Raw genomic sequence first — 21,320 nt, 5'->3', positions numbered from 1 at the left:
GAGTTAACAAATGACATGGAATGGCGCTACGTTCCTACTTCACTCAATCCGGCAGATATACTCTCGAGAGGATCTCCACCCAGTGAATTAAATGTGGTTCAACGGCCCAGAATTTCTATGTAGAAACAAATTGGACTGGCCTGCTTCTTGCTTGCCAGAAAGGCCAGAACTCGAGCTAAGAAAAAAGGTCCTTGTTGGGTCACCTCCCTTCGTTGATTTATCAGCCACTTGCAAATACGCTAACTCATTTGATACAATTCAGCGTATTTTCGCATATATCTATAAATTCATTCACTGAAGCAGGCATCCTGGACTAACAGTGTGTGTACAACACGGGAGCACACCTGTGGGAAGAGATTAAATCACTGCGATCGAGAAGTGCTGTTAAGCCATCCAGTTGTATCGCATCACTTAACCCTTTTTTTGGAGGGGTTCGGCGTTCTTAGAGTTGATGGGCGCCTGAAAAACTCTTCGCTGGATTTCAAAGCTCGCCATCCAATAATTCTTCCGCGACACCATCCTATCAAAGCAAAGTATTGGCCGATTGGTGGAAGGAAGAACGTATCCAAGGTGGTTGGCAAATGTGTGAGATGCTTTCGTGCCAAGCCACGATTAGTAAAGCATATAATGGCTGATCTTCCCAAAGAACGTTTGACTGCTTGTCGAGCCTTTGCATTCTCTGGCGTTGACTATTGTGGACCATTTTTTTATAAGCCAGACGTACGTAATAAAGCTTCAGTCAAATGCTACATGGCTGTCTTCGTCTGCTTCGCGACTAAAGCAGTTCACCTGGAGCTGGTCAAGGATCTGTCGACCGCTTCAATCTTGAATGTGCTCAAGAGGTTTATATCGACTCGAGGCAGGCAGATATGGTCGGATAACGCTACCAACATTGTCGGCGACAAGAACGAGCTTCTGGAACTCAAGCGTGTTTTCATCAGTCGCGATCAAATTGAATCAGTGCACAAGTTTTGCATGGCTGACTGCATTGATTGGAAGTTTATTCCTCTTCGTTCGCCACATATTGATATTGGCGGCTCTTGCGTTCTGAACTTCGAAGAACTTCACACCCTAGTCTGTCACATAGCATCGATAATTAACTCCTGGCCATTGTTTCCTCTTTCAGAAGATCCAGCAGACCTAGATGTGCTCACTCAAGCTCATTTCTTGATTGGTAGACCCAGCTCATCGTTCGTTGAGCCTAATGTGATGCACCTTCAATTCAATCGTCTGGCTGGCTGGCAACCCGTAACACACTTCCAAAAACTGTTTTGATCCACCTGGCGTGAAGAATATTTAACGCTGCTTCAGTAGCGCTCCAAATGACGTACTCCGAAACCAGCCCTATGTGTCAACGACCTAGTCCTCGAAAAGGATGAAAACCTGCCGCCTCTAAGGTGGCCACTGGCGAAGATCACGGAGCTAATCGTGGGAAATGATGCAGTCGCTCGAGTTGCCATCTTGCGCACCGCAACAGGAGAGATAAGGAGAGCTGCAAACAAACTGTGCGTATTGGCCATCAAGGACTCAGTTGAAAGCCCATGCCTTTCAACGGGGGGAGAAGGTCTGGCTACGCAGCCAAAACAGAAGGAGCGACCTCGCCATTGATAAGAGCAGCATCGTCTTCTTATCTTCTAATACTTGCTCTGCGAAACAACTGCTTAAATTTCGCTCTTAAGATTATTTACATTAAGCTGGCGCTCTTCGCTGTAACGATCATTTATTGCAAACATTACATAACATTACAGTTCAATGGTTGTCCGAACGTAGCATTGACTGAGCCTCACTCAATGAGAGAGTCACTCTGTGAGGGAGACTCCGAGGGAGTTTGAGCGCCTTTCTCTTAGAACGCTATCGCACTCTAGAAGCGATAGAAGAGCTAAAGACAAGCGCAAAAACTCCAGCGCTCTCCAGAATTGTTCGCACAGAGCCTCCTACCACGAAACGGCTTAACTCATTTGAGAACAAGATCGCTAACAAGCCGCAAGCTTGCAAATTGTGCTCCAGGGAGAACCACCCTATCCGTCTGTGCCCACGATTTCTCCAAATGCCCGTCAGCGAACGGAAACAGCAAAAACTATGATTAAACTGTTTCACTAGGGGTCATCAGTTAAGTGATTGCACAAGTGCTCACAATTGTTTTGCGTGCAAGGGTCATCAGAATACACTCTTGCACCGTAATGACACTCTACAATTGACCCCTGCGGTTGTTTCCATACCACAAGCAGCTTCCTCCAATCACTCCATACAGTCCACTCCATCCCAAACAAATGTTCAAAATTATGTTGCAATTAACACCCATGGTGTTCTTTTAAGCACGGCTGTCATATATGTTCGCCATTTGGGTGTAAATTATACAGCTCGTGTACTGATCGACTCGGGATCAGAGAAAACATTTATTTCCGAGCTTCTCTTCCACCTGATAAAGCTGCCGTACACATCCGTACAGGCGCTAGTATCTGGATTAAATCAAGCTGTTGCAGCCTAGCCTCGCAAGCTCTGCCATTTTAATATTGGCTCTCCTTCCAAGCCCCTTATCCAAATCGAGACATCAGCCTGCGTCCCACCACATTTGGCAGGGAATCTACCATCATGTTCGATCCCCCAAAACTTATTGAGAACCCTGCCAAACCTCCAGTTGGCTGATCCTAATTTCCACAGGAGTTCGCAGATAGATATTCTAATTGGCGCTGATATCCTACCATCCATACTAACAGGTGGCTACCTTCCTAATATATGTGGCACGTTGCTAGGTCAAGAAACTATTTCCGGCTGGATTCTAACAGGCCCAGTTTCAAAGACCGCATCCATTAGGCAGTATTCTCACAAAATTTTGGGAGGTGGAGGACATTCCATTCAAACTGGTAAAGAGCTCCGATTCCTTCTGTGAGAGTACTTTTATCCAAGCAACAAAGAGGAATGAGAATGGCAGATACGTAGTCACCCTACCTTTCTGGGAATCCAATCACATAGACTTGGGTTATTCAAGATCCTTTGCACTAGCTCAGATTCTAAGGAACGAGAATCGTTTAAAAGGCAACCCTCCTTTGAAAGAGCAGTACGACTCCGTGATTCAGGAGTACCTCAACTTAGGTCATATGGCGCAAGTCTCTCCAAACAGCAACCCCAATAATTTCTATTTGCCACATCATGCTGTTTGTAAGCCAGATAGCACCACAACAATGGTTCGCGTTGTGTTTAACTCCTCCAGCCCGTCTTCCAATGGCAAAAGCCTAAACGACATCCTACACCCAGCACCTGTACTCCAATCCGATCTGACGATACAAATATTAAAGTGGCGATTCTACCGCTACGCTTTCAATGCCGATATAACTAAGATGTATCGGCAAATCCTGGTCGATCCAAGACATACGCCCTACCAGCGAATACTTTTTCGCAATGAGAACGAAGAACTTTGCGATTCGAACTCAACACAGTTACCTTTGGGGTTAACTGTGCTCCATACCTCGCAATTCGGGTCCTCCATCAACTTGCTCGTGATATAGACGAACAATATCACATCGCATCCGATATAATTGAGAATTATATGTATGTCGATGATGTTCTAGCAGGGGCACACACGAAGCAACGAGCAATTTCAGCCATTGCAGAACTCCGCACGACACTCGACACAGCCGGGTTCCCTCTGAGAAAGTGGACATCAAACACACAGGAAGTGTTAAAAGAAATTCCAAGGGACCACTTACTGTGTTCGGATTTCTTAGAAATCGAAGAGGCTAGCGTCGCCAAAACGCTAGGCATTCGATGGCAAGCCACAACGGATCAGTTTTTCTTTGCTCCGTCCAAAATGGTATCTCAGCCTTCGCTCACTAAACGTGAAGTACTGTCTCAGATTGCGAAACTGTTCGATCCTGCCGGATGGTTAGCACCTGCGATAGTTCGAGCAAAGATTTTCATGCCAGAGATCTGGCTCCAAGAACTGGGGTGGGATGATTCTCGGGATGGATAAAGCTTGCAATGACTCTGATTCTGCTAACCTATTTGCTAAATTTTTTCAATCAACTTACTCTTCAGTCTGTCTTAATAATAATTCTTACCCTTATACTATTACTTCCTCTAGTTCTATACCTCCCCCTATTATTTGCCATTCCTCTCTCCTTTAAGCTTTAAATTCTTTAAAATCATCTTTCTCTCCTGGGCCTGACAATATCCCTAGTTGTCTACTCAAGGAGTGTAGTTCTTCCCCGGTTTATCCATTGCTAAAGCTTTTTAATCTATCCCTTGAATCTTCTGTCTTTCCATCTCTTTGGAAAGAATCTTATATCAATCCTCACCACAAGACAGGTGGAAAGTCTGATATACTAAATTACAGGGTCATTGCAAAACTGTCCGCTATTCCTAATTTATTTGAAAAAATAATCACTTCGAATTTGCAGCATTTCTGCAAATCAGTTGTTTCCCCTGTTCAAGCTTGAGTTTACTTCCTTGGTAAATGATGCTTTCCTTTCGAAAATGCATACTGATGTCATTTACACTGACTTCAGTAAGGCGTTTGACTCCGTGCACCATGACATTTTACTTTTTAAACTTGACCGAATAGGTTTCCCTCCGTCTCTATTGCTTTGGATTAGTTCTTATTTAAAAGGTAGGACCCAAAGAGTAATGCTGAAGCTGACTACCTCTAAACAGGTTCACGTTACTTCTGGTGTTCCTCAAGGTAGTCATCTTGGACCTTTACTCTTTACCCTTTTTATAAATGATCTTCCCTCTGTTATATCCCATGCCCGTGTACTCATGTCTGCGGACGACGTGAAACTTATTCTATCATACACCAATCCCCTACATCATTCTCGTCTTCAAGACGATTTGAACGCTATGCAACTTTGGTGCTCGGCCAATCAATTGCATCTGAATTGTTCAAGGTGTATGTTTATGACATTAAATCGTACTACACCTTATCTGGTCAGTTATATCGACAATACTCCATTGCAACGTATACTAACAGTTAAGGATTTAGGCGTTCTTTTTGATTCTAAACTCTGTTTCAATCTTCACATAGATACCATCGTCAATGAGGCAAAAGGTGTACTTGGATTCATTAAACGATGGTCTAAAGAGTTTAACGATCCTTTTATAACGAAACTTCTGTACATCTCTCTTGTTCGCCCTATCCTTGAATACTGCTCTTGCATCTGGTCTCCGCAGTATAACAATAGCCAGGATCGTATTGAATCTGTTCAGAAGCAATTTCTGCTTTTTGCCTTACGAGGTTTAAATTGGGACCCTAATCTTCGGTTGCCATCCTATTCCAGCAGGCTGCTTCTTCTTAACCTTCCGTCGTTAACCAACCGTAGGACAATTCTCGGTGTTGTCTTTCTACATAAATTGGTTGTTGGCGATATAGATTCTCCTCTTCTGCTAGGGCGTCTTCAATTCTCTGTTCCGGCTAGACCAACCAGAAATTACCGCCCCTTATTCCTATCTACGTGCACAACAGACTACGCTATGCACAATCCTTTTCGCGTGCTATGTAAAAATTACAATAGTTTGCATCACGTTTTCTCTACCGAACTTTCTCTACCCCTAATAAAATCGTTGCTTTCAGGATACCTTCGGGAAGTCACTGACCATTCCCAGCTATGAGCAGGGGCATAGCTTACCGGACAGGCTGTAAATTTTCCCCCACCGGGTCGGTGATTTCCCATTACTTTCCCAATAGTATCTCTTTATCCTATCTACTTAACACTCTGTATATCTAGCATACAGTTCTTTACTTTATTAACAATCTTTTTACTTTCTTTTCTACTATTTATGATATATTCTTAAATAATATAGCAAATTAAGATTATTTTTAATTTTACTTAAGAGCACTTTTTCCTACTCACACCCTTCTTCTTAGATGTAGGCTCTAATAGCGTCACTGACAAAATTAGCTGTGAAAAGGGGCACAGCTGGCCGGACTGGCAAATAAAACACCTCCATCGGTCGGTGATACTATTAGAAATTTGTGTTCTCTATCTAGGCTTTTAGAATCTAAATTTCATAATTGTAAATTTAATGTATTGAATAATTAGGAAGACACTCGTTTTGTCGACCACTAATAAATAAATAAATACAAATAAATACAAATGATTCCCTGCCGGAAGATCTCGTTAAACGTTGGCATGAATTCCTAACTGACTATCCCTCTCTCGAAGAAAGTCGTATCCCAAGATTTTCAGCCAAATACAAAGGTACAGCTCCATGGCATCTGCGACGCGTCCCAGCGCGCATATGGTGCTGCACTTTATTTGCGCGTCGAGATGAATGGATTTATCTCCACTCATCTTCTCGCAGCAAAAACGAGAGTTGCGCCAGTTAAGAAGGTATCACTACCATGCTTAGAGCTGTGTGGCGCCGTCCTTCTTTCCGAGCTTACCATGGCTCTTGTTCCTCAGCTCCCTATCCAGAGTAGAGAGACTCTACTATTGTTCTTGCCTGGTTGGATAAGACTCCATGCAGATGGTCTACCTTCGTGGCTAACTGGGTAGCCAAGATAACGTCCACCGATGGCAAATGGTCCCATGTTCGATCCGAACATAACCCAGGTGACTTAGCTAGTCGGGGGGTCTCTCCTCGGGACATATTGGGCAGTACCTTGTGGTGGCATGTACCAGAATGGTTACAACTACCACAAGACCAATGGCCAGTTCCTGTTACGGTATTTGAGACGGAAATAGAACAACGTGCAGTTAAGTGTCTCACAGCTCCCCTCCTACAACATTCTGGAACGATTCTCCAGATTCGACAAGGCATTGCGAGTTATCGTATGTGTCTGTCGCTTTATCCAGCGCTGCAGAAACCCAGCGATCCACCTCCCTGCTGAGCTCCGTAATTAAGAACTTACGAGAGTTCAGGGCCTACTTATCGAATATACCCAACGCCAAGCTTATTCTAAGAAGTATAGCTGTTTGCTTGATAAGAAGCAAATCCTATGTTCAAGCAGCATTCGCAACTTAAACCCTTTCATCGATCAAAGAGGCATTCTACGATCCTGTGGACGTGTGAGAGCGTCAACCTCATTAGGATATGATGAGCGACATCCCATTATTTTTCCGGCCAATTGTGATTTTTCACGCCTCCTGTCCGATTTACCCACCACATTTGTCTTCACGGAGGCAATCAGCTGGTGACGCGCCTCATAAGAGCCAAATACTGGATCCCAAAGCTCAAGGTCCTGGTAAAATCTACCATAAACTTCTGCAATGCCTGTGTAATACACAGTCGACGACTTCAGACCCAACTTTTGGGCGAACTCCCAACGGCGAGATCAACCTTTTCCCGACCCTTCACACACACTGGTGTAGATTTTGCGGGACCTTTCGATATCAAAAGCTACATTGGTCGAGCGTGCAAAATCACCAAGGGTTATGTCTGTGTCTTCGTGTGTTTCAGCACGAAAGCAATCCATTTAGAAGCCACCACAGACACCTAACCACGGAGTGATTCCTGGCCGCATTTTCGCGATTTATAGCAACACGTGGCCTTCCCCAACAGACCTATTCAGACAATGGGAAAACATTTGTGGGAGCCTCATCCGTTCTTTCGAGAGATTTCTTGCAAGCAACCAAGGAGCTCGTCTTATCCAAGCACAGCCATCAAAACTTGTGTTGGCATTTCTATCCCCCTGGTGCTCCTCACATGGGCGGATTGTGGGAGGCGGGTGTTAAAAGCTTTAAGTCCCACTTCTACAAATCCACCTCTTATTGGCTCTAAGTCCAGGCCAGTTGGCGGCCCTCTACTGTCAATTAACGAGCCAGTAATCCTAGAAGAGGCTTTTTCCATAATTAACCGCTGGCGGCGACTCAAGGCACTCCAACAGCTTTCTGCTTTCGGTGGAAGAACGAGTACTTGAAAGAGCTCCATAAGCGGAACAAGTGGCAGTCCCCTACAAGGGACGTCCAAGTCGGTGATATGGTGATTATCAAGGAAGATAATCTACCAATAAATGTGTGGAGCCTTGGCCGAGTCCAGCTCGCTTGCCCAGGCTCAGATGACAAGGGCCTCGTAGTGGACGTGCTTACCGTTCGTGGTGTCATCAGAAGGCCAATAGCTTAATTGGTCCTTCTTCCCGCTGAGGTGAATAATACCACCGACTAATCCTTTAAACGAACTAATCCCACTTTATTAAAAAAAAAAAAAAATCTAACGACAAAAAAAATAATTTCCATTAAATAATAAAACCTTTCAAACATCTTATTCTCCAGTTCACTCCCCTGTAGAGAACCAGCATGGCACCGTCAACGAATCAACCCAATCGACGCCAAGGAACGGACTCCTTTAGATGCCGGGTGTGCAGAGGCATCCATGCGCTACGAAAGCTTCATGAAGCTTACGCCCGAGAAGCGCCTCCGAGTAATATTAATTAATAAATACTGATCCAATTGCCCATTAGCGCTCAGGGCAGTCATGCCGCAGTGGAGCCAAGTGCAAAATTTGAAAAAAGGCTCACCACACACTACTCCACATGCGTGATCCCCGTGGCGCTCGACCCTCTCGGTCAGCCAACAGGCCCCCAAGAAGAGCTTCTGGCTACTCGCCTTCCAGCAGCACATAACCCCAGGGACCAAGATCTTTCACTATACGGACGTCGCTTACGTCCCTTCTCCAGCACAAGGGAGTCAGCATCCTGCCCACCGCCATAGTGCTCCTCGACACCGGGAAGAAGACCCTCGAGACTCGGGCCTTGATCGATCCGTGTTTTCCAGTAAGCCGTATTAATGCAACCTTGGCAAAGGCCTATGGCCTTTCGGTCACCCGCATTGGCGCAGAAGGAGCGTGCACAGCCATGCTACGCTCCAAGACAACGCAGATGTGTCGAGGGGTAATCTTGAAGGCTGACCCCCAACTCAACTGCATAAGCCAGAGCTATCAGAGCGGACATGAAGGACCCGTTCAGCAACGTCGTTTTGGCGGACAACAACTGGTTCCGTCTGCCCAGACGTTATCCTACCGGGTATCCTCCCGAGCCAAGGCGGTCTGCCCATGGCTCAAAATTCCAAGTTTGGGTGGATACTCTCTGGCACATGCACGCAATAGGGATCCTTGCAATCTGCATATTGCCAGGGGGGGAGAATGTTGATTCCAGTTCAATGGTAGTCCGAACGTAGCATTGACTGAGCCCCACTCAATGAAAGAGTCGCTCAGTGAGAGAGACTCACTCAATGATAGAGACTCACTCTCAAATAGGATCCAAATTACGCTCAGAACTCTCCCCACGATCTCCACTCCTCAACAGTTTTGACACAAGAAAATGCAAATCACTTCTAAAGTAAAGTTCATTATATGCAGCCGCAAGTGAAATATAAACTACTACAATTTATAGAAAATATCATTGTTGGATTTGAAGACGTCTATTTTCACTTATCCGACGCCTCCTCCACAAACAATTACCTTTTGCGAAAGCCTCGATGCTGTGCGTCGAGTTAGTTAAGTTCGTTCGCTTCGTGCATTTGCATTTGGTACAAATCGGCCACTTGCATTATAACAACACATTAAATTGTCGCAATTGTCGCTTCGCTTAAATCGGCACGTACTAATTCGGGTTCGCTTGCCTACAAAACCTATTGTTCTTAAATAGTAAACACAAACGAACACGAATTGTTCGTCATCGGATGGGGGCGGAAAAAGATATTCTGAATCTGCTTCTTCTACTGGCAATTCGATTTCCGAAATGTGTAATTGTGAATAATCACTTATACGAACGGCTTTATTTTTATAGTCTATTAATGCTTGAGAACTCTCTAGCAATTCTCGACCTAGTCATAATTTTCTAAAAAATTATGTAAATAAAATTTATGATGTGTTAGACAAAGCTTGCTGGGTTTCAGCGAAATGCTTTGATTTAATATTACTATACCATTAATGGTATAAACTTCAAGTTGGCAATTTTTTATGGGGAATTTTAGAAAATTTTCTTTCATTAAATTAGTAGTCGATCCCGTGTCTATTATGCATTTTAAAAATTTATGGTTCATGGTTAGTTTGAGATATGGGTTGGTTCTTCTCTGTCTGTTTCTGAATCCGAGGCAGTTTGATGAAAATTTTCACTATTATCCATTTTCATCTGCCCGCTAGTGCTTTCGCGTTGCCTCCCCACTGGTGGATTAGGGGATGCTGAGCCCTGCCCTTGTTCAAATTCTGCAAAAATTCTTGATTTATTTGTTGACTACAATCGACTTGGGATTTATGTTTCTGCGCGTTGTTACTATACTTTGTGTATTAGGCGTGCAGCTATAATTTTGATTTTTCCCAATCTCACGGGAGTCGTTATTACTCCAATTTTTGTTAGAGTTAGACGGACCATTTTGATTGTTTTGATTTTTAGTTTTATCGGACATTACTACATCGTAGACGCCTTCTCGTTGCTTTACTTGCTTGAGCTTAAAAACTGTGGTTATATCATGACGAGCTAGGGTAATGAATAGTCTGTCAGGCAATTTTCTCATTTTTACGTCTTTGACTGTGTCGTTTAATGCGTTTGCATAAAGCGTCGTATTCATTCATTCATTATCTTCTATTATTAACTTATTTGATATCATATAAGATTTGTATTCTAGTTCTTCTACACACTTACGAATACTTCCAGTGAAGGGGGTTGTAGATACGTCTGAGGAGCTCTTCGCAGAGTGTCTGCTGACCTCATCTCTGTCCAGATGTTGGCAACGGATACTCTTTGGGCATCTCCTCAGATTTGCATTTCAATAGCGCCGAATAGGACGCTATGTTCTCGCACGTCTCTCGTTGGATACAATTGCATTATAAAGTCTATGCGTCTTATGAAGGCGCTTAGATCTTCTGTAGGACCATTGAATGTTGGCACTTGCCTAATCGAGCCTAGTGCTTGACTTAGATGCAACTCACTCAACTGGAGTATTGTTTCAGTTGTCTAAGCCATCTTAATTCACTTCACTTTTTGTTTTGTTGTCTTTGTAGTGTTTTTTTATTTGGTTTGGCGTTATTCGCATTAGTCGCGCACTCTAAGAAGTGAGTGCGTTTTGCAGGGATTAAAGGATTTGCAAATCCACGGGCACACTCACTGTTATGCTGTGAAGCAGATTCACTACCTAGTCATTCCATTTGTCCAAAGTATCAATATCAGAATGAACTACTAGATTATCGCAATGAAATTGCGTTGTCGGGTTATTGGTTGACCTGGGATATAATAATCTTTTAGCGGTAAACGATTTCGCGGCAAGTTCGCGTCTGTCCTTATGCAGATACGTTTTCGAATGATTGAACTACTTGCGCTCGATCGCTATTGTCGGCTACGATTTAGCGTTTTGAAGACTTGGGACTGTGATTGTCCTTTAATAGCCTTATTACATTCACGTATCCTACCGGCTGCGCCAATTGAAAAAGTCAAAAGTGATGTTCAAAAATAAATATAATTTTATTAAACGGAGCGTAAATTAAGCGGAATTTACTGGGATAATATTTTCAATTTGGCGGTTTGGATGCGTCGGATAAACTCAAACTCCAAACTGTTGTCAACGCTTAGCAAACCTCCGTTGAGCTTTCAAGATCATGAGCTTTTTCTCTTTTAGCAATGCTCCTTATTATTTTCTCTCTTTGTGGTTTTTCTGGAATATTCTAAGAGCCTGGATTTGTGGTGCGTTGGAAATTTGGGTATTTGGTGGAAATAACGATTGTGGCGGATGTTTATGTCTAGTGATTTTATGATCGGTCCCACGCCAGCGTACAAATTCCAATTGGTGTGTATCGTATTACAATATTTAGGTGGTGTGCTTAGTTGCTAGGGTTTATATATAAGGGCTTGGAATTGAGTGCTGTGGACATATGTTATATGCTATAGAAGTGTATGTGCAAGTGTAGTAAATGTTGTGGGTGTGGTACATATGTCACTATATATATATACTAGCGGGTATAGCCCGGTCTTGCCCGTGGCACGTATGTTACAAATCAAAAAAGCTTTAAAAATGATTTTAAAACTGATCGGACGGGAATCAAACAACTTTTATGCAAATCGGAAAACTCTTAAAATTCACCAAAAAATCTTAAAAATGCATTTTCAACCGAAGCAGTTTAGATTTTGCGAGAAATGTGAAACACGTCTCTAATGATCTTGTTATAGATCTTTGGAAATAAATTTGAACACAAAACGTCATCCACCAAATCTTCGACCCCCATTTGGACCAAGGAGGGATGGATTTTTCAAAAAGTGTGAAACACCCCTCAAATGAATTTGAATATAGATCTTTGAAAATTAGTTGGGGCCGATCGGATGGTTAACAAAAAACTTTCATACAACCGTTATCCGCCAATTTACCACTGTTGCGGGTGGAATTTTCCAAATCGTCGAAATACGTATTCATTAAGTTCTTATTAAGAGCTTTGAAAATAAGTTTGAAGAAAATCGGACACAACTTAAAACTTCGCCCAAAAAATCTTTAAATCGCATTGCCCCCGAAGAAGTTTGAAGTCTGCGAAAAGTGTGAAACACGTCTCAAATGATTTTTCTTATAGATCTCTGTAAATTAATTTGAGCGAGAAACGTCACCCTTCATCCTTGACCTCCATTTCCACCAAGGAGGAATGGATTTTCCTAAAAGTGTGAAACACCCCTCAAATTAATTTGAACAAAGATCTTTGAAAATAAGTTTGAGGCCGATCGGATGGAAAACAAAAAAGTTACATACAAACGTTTTTCGCGATTTCGCGAAACCCCGTCTTAACGTGCACCTACATCACATAAGGTAACTACAGTGTAAATTTCAGCTTCCTAGCTGTTACGCTTTGGGCTGTGCGTTGATCACCAATCAGTCAGTCAGGACAAACAGTTTTATATATAGAGATATACTAGCGGGCATAACCCGGCCTTGCCCGTGGCACGTGTGTTATAAAATCAATGTTTTCAAAAAGCTTTGAAAATGATTTTGAAACTGATCGGACGGTAAACAAACAACTTTCATACAAACGTTTTCCGCCAATTTACCACTGTTGCGAGTGAAATTTCCCAAAACCCCGCCTTCGCGTGCACCTACATCACATAAAGTAACTAAAGTAAAAATTTCAGCTTCCTAGCTCCTACGGTTTGGGCTGTGCGTTGATCACCAATCAGTCAGTCAGTCAGGACAAACAGTTATATATATAGAGACTAGCGGGTATAACCCGGCCTTGCCCGTGGCACGTATGTTATAAAATCAAAAAAGCTTTCAAAATGATTTTAAAACTGATCGGACGGGAATCAAACAACTTTTATGCAAATCGGAAAACTCTTAAAATTCACCAAAAAATCTTAAAAATGCATTTTCCACCAAAGGAGTTTAGATTTTGCGAGAAATGTGAAACACGTCTCAAATGAATTTGAATATAGATCTTTGAAAATTAGTTTGGGGCCGATCGGATGGTAAACAAAAAACTTTCAATCGTTTTCCGCCAATTTTCCACTGTTGCGGGTGGAATTTTCCAAATCGTCGAAATACGTATTCATTAAGTTCTTATTGAGAGCTTTGAAAATAAGTTTGAAGCAAATCGGACAAATCGGGTGGAATTTTCCAAATCGTCGAAATACGTATTCATTAAGTTCTTCTTGCGAGCTTTGAAAATAAGTTTGAAGCAAATCGGACACAACTTAAAACTTTGCACAAAAAATTTTTAAATTGCATTCCCCACGAAATCGCATTCAAATAGATCTCTGGAAATGAATTTGAGTGCGAAACGTCACCCACCAAATCTTTGACCTCCATTTCCACCAAGGAGGAATGGATTTTTCAAAAGGTGTGAAACACCCCTTAAATGAATATAAACATAGATCTTTAAATATGAATTTGGGGCCGATCGGATGGTAAACAAAAAACTTTCATACAACTTTTTTCCGCCAATTTACCACTGTTGCGGGTGGAATTTCCCAAATCGCTGAAACACGTATTCATTATATTCTTATGTAGAGCTTTGAAAATAAGTTTGAAGCAAATCGGACGCAACTTAAAACTTCGCACAAAAAATTTTTGAGTCGCATTCCATCCGAAAAAGTTTGGATTCTGCGAAAAGTGTGAAACACGTCTCAAATGATTTTTCTTATAGATCTTTGGAATCGAATATGAGCGCGAAACGTCACCCACCAAATCTTTGACCTCCATTTCCACCAAGGAGGAATGGATGTTCCTAAAAGTGTGAAACACCCCTCAAATGAATTTGAATATAGATCTTTAAAAATAAGTTTGGGGCCGATCGGATGGTAAACAAAAAACTTTCATACAACCGTTTTCCGCCAATTTACCACTGTTGCGGGAGGAATTTCCCAACTCGCTGAAATACGTATTTATTAAGTTCTTATGTAGAGCTTTGGAAATAAGTTTGAAGCAAATCGGACACAACTTAAAACTTCGCCCAAAAAGTCTTTAAATCGCATTCCCCCGAAGAAGTTTGAATTCTGCGAAAAGTGTGAAACACGTCTCAAATGATTTTTCTTATAGCTCTCTGGTAATGAATTTGAGCGCGAAACGTCAATCACCAAATCTTTGACCTCCATTTCCACCAAGGAGGAATGGATTTTCCTTAAAGTGTGAAACACCCCTCAACTGAATTTGAGCAAAGATCTTTGAAAATAAGTTTGAGGCCGATCGGATGGTAAACAAAAAAGTTACATACAAACGTTTTTCGCGATTTTTCCACACTTGCGAGTGGAATTTCCCGAAACCGCGTTTTAACGTGCACCTACATCACATAAGGTAACTACAGTGAAAATTTCAGCTTCCTAGCTCTTACGGTTTGGGCTGTGCGTTGATCACCAGTCAGTCAGTCAGTCAGTCAATTAGTCAGGACAAACAGTTTTATATATAGAGATGACAAAAGTACAACGCTTATTACAAGGGTAACGAAATACGAAACTCTACTACGAAACAGTAAAAAGAAATAAATAATACGAAAAAAGAAAGAAAGAAATAATAAGAAATAAAATGAAATAAACGAATATAAAAGCTTGCAGATTTTGGAGAGATTTGAATCTGCGAATGCACAGTGGAGGGTAGAGGGGCATAACATCTGCCTAAAGTTGGCGCGAATAAAACCAAAATTTAACATTTACAACAATATTTAGCTCATAATAAAAATTTGAAACATAGCAGGCTTGTGCACAAACGTAATTTTAAGAAATTAGTAAGCTATATTAACTAGGAAAAGGTATTCTTAAGTACAAAATAATTCTAAGTTGTAACCTCATTATTTTTAAAATGGCAGATGATGAAGATAAGAAAGAAGTTGATGAGGTAGGTTGTATTTTTCACATTTTCAAGGCTATTTCCATTAATTAAAGCAATTTAAGTCTGACACCAGACCAGAATTTTTTTGGAACTATCTTAACAAAACAATGCGATTAAAATTAGATAAATGGACCAAGCTGATAACAACTAATGAATACAAGGTAAGCGTGAATATAAAAAGGATTCTTCTTTGAATTGCGTATTTTCTATATCAGGACCATCAACTGAACCAATATATCATATACGTTTAGGTTATTTATACGCGGCTATGTATGCTGTCTTGATTCGCAACCCGTTTTTGTACTTTATGTAAAAGAAAATAATGGCATTCCAGGGTTTACTATTGTTCTCCGTGTTGATTTCGAGGTAATACCAAATCCAATGCGACCTAAGAGGGGAATCTTTATTTATACTAAGAATGCAATTTTAAACAATGTATTCAGATACTTAACAAATGGTAGGGAAATATCTGAATCTGTCGTTTTTAAGAATGCCATATTTCGTTATAAGTTAATAGGTTTTTTAGTTATTTACTAGATTTAAAAACGCCCACTACCGATTGAGACTCGCACATTGATTAGGCATTTTTAAATCTCTCCAGTGAGGAAGTTAGCGCTAGGACACTCGCATTAGTGTATAGTTAGTATAGGTTAAATTGTTCTTTAATAGTCAACACAGCGTAAACACGTTCGCTTGTATTGCTCTTTAACGGATCTGTATTAGTAAACTAGCACCGGCCTAGAGTTACATCAGCAACATTAACTCAGTTTTAAAAGAAATATCATTTTATTTGAACTGAATGATAACAGATATATTCACTTTGAATTAGAAAATAAAAGTTAAATATTATTATGAGGCTATCGGTTATCAAACCTCGGCTGACAGCTGTTTGGAAGCTTAAATTTCGCTCTTAACTTAAACAAGCTCTGAGCGTAGGGTCTCGATCGAGCATAATGTCATATCGCCTCAGCCTGCGTTTAAGCTGCGTTAGTTAATTTTCTGACTGTGAAAATATATCTGTGTTGATTGTCAAAACCATTAAATGGGAATACGATATGTTAATGCTTCTTATTTATGTATTTTTATAAGTTTATGGCATTCCTAAGTGGTATATAAAGTAAGCTGATATTATTATACATAAGCGTAAACTGTATATAAAGTAATTCGTAGTGCATGTCACTTCCCCGTCCTTAAGAAATTAGCGTATCCTCAGGCGCATATTTGAGGGTACAAAATCACCTTAAAATTTTTTTATAGATTTTCCTTTAACTCGGAGATAATTGCATTCTCTGCAACATGGTTAAAGTCAACCAGATCGATCGTTTCGAGGTGATTCTCAACCATTCTGAACCATGTTTTCTGCGCTTATTGATACTGATATTGTCTCAGCTAAAGTTTCTTTCCCTTTACGTGCTATTTATCTACTACCTTCTGACATTCAAGTTTATTTGAATCAGATACATTGCATTAAATAACTCTTTAGTAATATGCGTGATAATGACCTACTTATCTTGTTGGGTTGCTTTAATTTACCGAACACCACTTGGTCATTATTCACCGGCCTTGCCCGTGGCACGTATGTTATAAAATCAATGTTCTCAAAAAAATTGGATATGATTTTGAAACTTATCAGACGGTAAACAAACAACTTTCATACAAACGTTTTCCGCCAATTTACCACTGTTGCGAGTGGAATTTCCCAAATCGCTGAAACACGTATTTATTATATTCTTATGTAGAGCTTTGAAAATAAGTTGGAAGCAATTCGACAGAACTTAAAACTTCGCACAAAAACTCTTTGATTCGCATTCCACCCGAAAAAGTCTGGATTCTGCGAAAAGTGTGAAACACGTCTCAAATGATTTTTCATACAGATCTCTGGAAATGAATTTGAGCGCGATACGACACCCACCCAAATTTTGTACCCCCATTTCCACCATTTTCATTGTCAAAAAAATGCGAAACAACACCCCGTCTTAACGTGCACCTACATTAGGATACATAAGGAAACTAAACATAAGGAAACTAAAGTAAAAATTTCAGCTTCCTAGCTGTTACGGTTTGGCCTGTGCGTTGATCACCAATCAGTCAGTCAGTCAGTCAGGACAAACAGTTTTATATATAGAGATGACAAAAGTACAACGCTCCTAACAAGGGTAACAAAATACGAAACTCTACTACCGAACATTAAAAAGAAATTAATAATACGAAAAAGAGAAAGAAAGAAATAACAAGAAATAAAATGAACGATAAATATTTTAAACATAGCAGGCTTGTGCACTAACGTAATGATTTTTCTTATAGCTCTCTGGTAATGAATTTGAGCGCGAAACGTCAATCACCAAATCTTTGACCTCCATTTCCACCAAGGAGGAATGGATTTTCCTTAAAGTGTGAAACACCCCTCAACTGAATTTGAGCAAAGATCTTTGAAAATAAGTTTGAGGCCGATCGGATGGTAAACAAAAAAGTTACATACAAACGTTTTTCGCGATTTTTCCACACTTGCGAGTGGAATTTCCCGAAACCGCGTTTTAACGTGCACCTACATCACATAAGGTAACTACAGTGAAAATTTCAGCTTCCTAGCTCTTACGGTTTGGGCTGTGCGTTGATCACCAGTCAGTCAGTCAGTCAGTCAATTAGTCAGGACAAACAGTTTTATATATAGAGATGACAAAAGTACAACGCTTATTACAAGGGTAACGAAATACGAAACTCTACTACGAAACAGTAAAAAGAAATAAATAATACGAAAAAAGAAAGAAAGAAATAATAAGAAATAAAATGAAATAAACGAATATAAAAGCTTGCAGATTTTGGAGAGATTTGAATCTGCGAATGCACAGTGGAGGGTAGAGGGGCATAACATCTGCCTAAAGTTGGCGCGAATAAAACCAAAATTTAACATTTACAACAATATTTAGCTCATAATAAAAATTTGAAACATAGCAGGCTTGTGCACAAACGTAATTTTAAGAAATTAGTAAGCTATATTTACTAGGAAAAGGTATTCTTAAGTACAAAATAATTTTAAGTTGTAACCTCATTATTTTTAAAATGGCAGATGATGAAGATAAGAAAGAAGTTGATGAGGTAGGTTGTATTTTTCACATTTTCAAGGCTATTTCCATTAATTAAAGCAATTTAAGTCTGACACCAGACCAGAATTTTTTTGGAACTATCTTAACAAAACAATGCGATTAAAATTAGATAAATGGACCAAGCTGATAACAACTAATGAATACAAGGTAAGCGTGAATATAAAAAGGATTCTTCTTTGAATTGCGTATTTTCTATATCAGGACCATCAACTGAACCAATATATCATATACGTTTAGGTTATTTATACGCGGCTATGTATGCTGTCTTGATTCGCAACCCGTTTTTGTACTTTATGTAAAAGAAAATAATGGCATTCCAGGGTTTACTATTGTTCTCCGTGTTGATTTCGAGGTAATACCAAATCCAATGCGACCTAAGAGGGGAATCTTTATTTATACTAAGAATGCAATTTTAAACAATGTATTCAGATACTTAACAAATGGTAGGGAAATATCTGAATCTGTCGTTTTTAAGAATGCCATATTTCGTTATAAGTTAATAGGTTTTTTAGTTATTTACTAGATTTAAAAACGCCCACTACCGATTGAGACTCGCACATTGATTAGGCATTTTTAAATCTCTCCAGTGAGGAAGTTAGCGCTAGGACACTCGCATTAGTGTATAGTTAGTATAGGTTAAATTGTTCTTTAATAGTCAACACAGCGTAAACACGTTCGCTTGTATTGCTCTTTAACGGATCTGTATTAGTAAACTAGCACCGGCCTAGAGTTACATCAGCAACATTAACTCAGTTTTAAAAGAAATATCATTTTATTTGAACTGAATGATAACAGATATATTCACTTTGAATTAGAAAATAAAAGTTAAATATTATTATGAGGCTATCGGTTATCAAACCTCGGCTGACAGCTGTTTGGAAGCTTAAATTTCGCTCTTAACTTAAACAAGCTCTGAGCGTAGGGTCTCGATCGAGCATAATGTCATATCGCCTCAGCCTGCGTTTAAGCTGCGTTAGTTAATTTTCTGACTGTGAAAATATATCTGTGTTGATTGTCAAAACCATTAAATGGGAATACGATATGTTAATGCTTCTTATTTATGTATTTTTATAAGTTTATGGCATTCCTAAGTGGTATATAAAGTAAGCTGATATTATTATACATAAGCGTAAACTGTATATAAAGTAATTCGTAGTGCATATGTCACTTCCCCGTCCTTAAGAAATTAGCGTATCCTCAGGCGCATATTTGAGGGTACAAAATCACCTTAAAATTTTTTTATAGATTTTCCTTTAACTCGGAGATAATTGCATTCTCTGCAACATGGTTAAAGTCAACCAGATCGATCGTTTCGAGGTGATTCTCAACCGTTCTGAACCATGTTTTCTGCGCTTATTGATACTGATATTGTCTCAACTAAAGTTTCTTTCCCTTTACGTGCTATTTATCTACTACCTTCTGACATTCAAGTTTATTTGAATCAGATACATTGCATTAAATAACTCTTTAGTAATATGCGTGATAATGACCTACTTATCTTGTTGGGTTGCTTTAATTTACCGAACACCACTTGGTCATTATTCACCGGCCTTGCCCGTGGCACGTATGTTATAAAATCAATGTTCTCAAAAAAATTGGATATGATTTTGAAACTTATCAGACGGTAAACAAACAACTTTCATACAAACGTTTTCCGCCAATTTACCACTGTTGCGAGTGGAATTTCCCAAATCGCTGAAACACGTATTTATTATATTCTTATGTAGAGCTTTGAAAATAAGTTGGAAGCAATTCGACAGAACTTAAAACTTCGCACAAAAACTCTTTGATTCGCATTCCACCCGAAAAAGTCTGGATTCTGCGAAAAGTGTGAAACACGTCTCAAATGATTTTTCATACAGATCTCTGGAAATGAATTTGAGCGCGATACGACACCCACCCAAATTTTGTACCCCCATTTCCACCATTTTCATTGTCAAAAAAATGCGAAACAACACCCCGACTTAACGTGCACCTACATTAGGATACATAAGGAAACTAAACATAAGGAAACTAAAGTAAAAATTTCAGCTTCCTAGCTGTTACGGTTTGGCCTGTGCGTTGATCACCAATCAGTCAGTCAGTCAGTCAGTCAGTCAGGACAAACAGTTTTATATATAGAGATGACAAAAGTACAACGCTCCTAACAAGGGTAACAAAATACGAAACTCTACTACCGAACATTAAAAAGAAATAAATAATACGAAAAAGAGAAAGAAAGAAATAATAAGAAATAAAATGAACGATAAATATTTTAAACATAGCAGGCTTGTGCACTAACGTAATTTTAAGAAATTACTAAGCTATATTAACTAGGAAAAGGTATTCTTAAGTACAAAATAATTTTAAGTTGTAACCTCATTATTACTACAATGGCAGATGACGAAGATAAGAAAGAAGTTGATGAGGTAGGTAGTATTTTTCACATTTTCAAGGCTATTTCCATTAATTAAAGCAATTTAAGTCTGACACCAGACCAGAATTTTTTTGGAACTATCTTAACAAAACAATGCGATTAAAATTAGATAAATGGACCAAGCTGATAACAACTAATGAATACAAGGTAAGCGTGAATATAAGAAAACATTCTTCTTTGAATTGCGTATTTTCCATATCAGGACCATCAACTGAACCAATATATTATATACGTTTGGGTTATTTAAGCTACGTCATAGTGTCACGTAAGCCCTTCAAAAAGTGTACGCGGCTATGTATGCTGTCTTGATTCGCAACCCGTTTTTGTACTTTATGTAAAAGAAAATAATGACATTCCAGGGTTTACTATTGTTTTCCGTATTGATTGCGAGGTAATACCAAATCAAATGCGGCCGATGAGGGGAATCGTCATTATACCCTTGCAGATTGTATTATAATTTTGTCGTGAAATGTGTAAGGCATAGAAGGAGACATCTCCGACCCCATAAAGTATATATATTCTTGATCAGTATCAACAGCCGAGTTGATATAGCCATGTCCGTCTGTCCGTCTGTCT

At 39.8% G+C, this 21,320-nt stretch overlaps 2 long non-coding RNA genes and 1 pseudogene across 3 annotated transcripts in view; all 3 read left to right on the top strand.

The window, feature by feature from the left end:
• Positions 1-750: 750 nt before the first annotated feature.
• On the top strand, positions 751-14,139 carry LOC135440924 (uncharacterized; annotated as a pseudogene).
• Positions 14,140-18,210: 4,071 nt separating this feature from the next.
• Positions 18,211-18,553, top strand: LOC135440917 (uncharacterized). Its single transcript, XR_010438367.1, has 3 exons — positions 18,211-18,320; positions 18,377-18,475; positions 18,530-18,553. It is a non-coding gene; the product is annotated as an uncharacterized LOC135440917 (long non-coding RNA).
• Positions 18,554-20,624: 2,071 nt separating this feature from the next.
• LOC135440907 (uncharacterized) overlaps positions 20,625-21,320 on the top strand; it is a 31,696-nt gene continuing 31,000 nt past the window's right edge. Inside the window, exons 1-3 of one of the 2 annotated variants that reach the window (XR_010438365.1) lie at positions 20,625-20,736; positions 20,793-20,891; positions 20,947-21,063. This is a non-coding gene — a long non-coding RNA (uncharacterized LOC135440907). Of the gene's footprint in view, positions 20,737-20,792; positions 20,892-20,946; positions 21,064-21,320 lie in introns of those variants that run through there. The other variant, XR_010438366.1, reaches the window with a different exon arrangement.

This window comes from Drosophila montana, unplaced genomic scaffold (assembly GCF_035044405.1).
Source record: "Drosophila montana isolate Dmon_TW-CO22-7 unplaced genomic scaffold, ASM3504440v1 contig_1092_1, whole genome shotgun sequence".
Taxonomy (NCBI): domain Eukaryota; kingdom Metazoa; phylum Arthropoda; class Insecta; order Diptera; family Drosophilidae; genus Drosophila; species Drosophila montana.
This window is presented reverse-complemented; position numbering and strand designations above follow the sequence as displayed.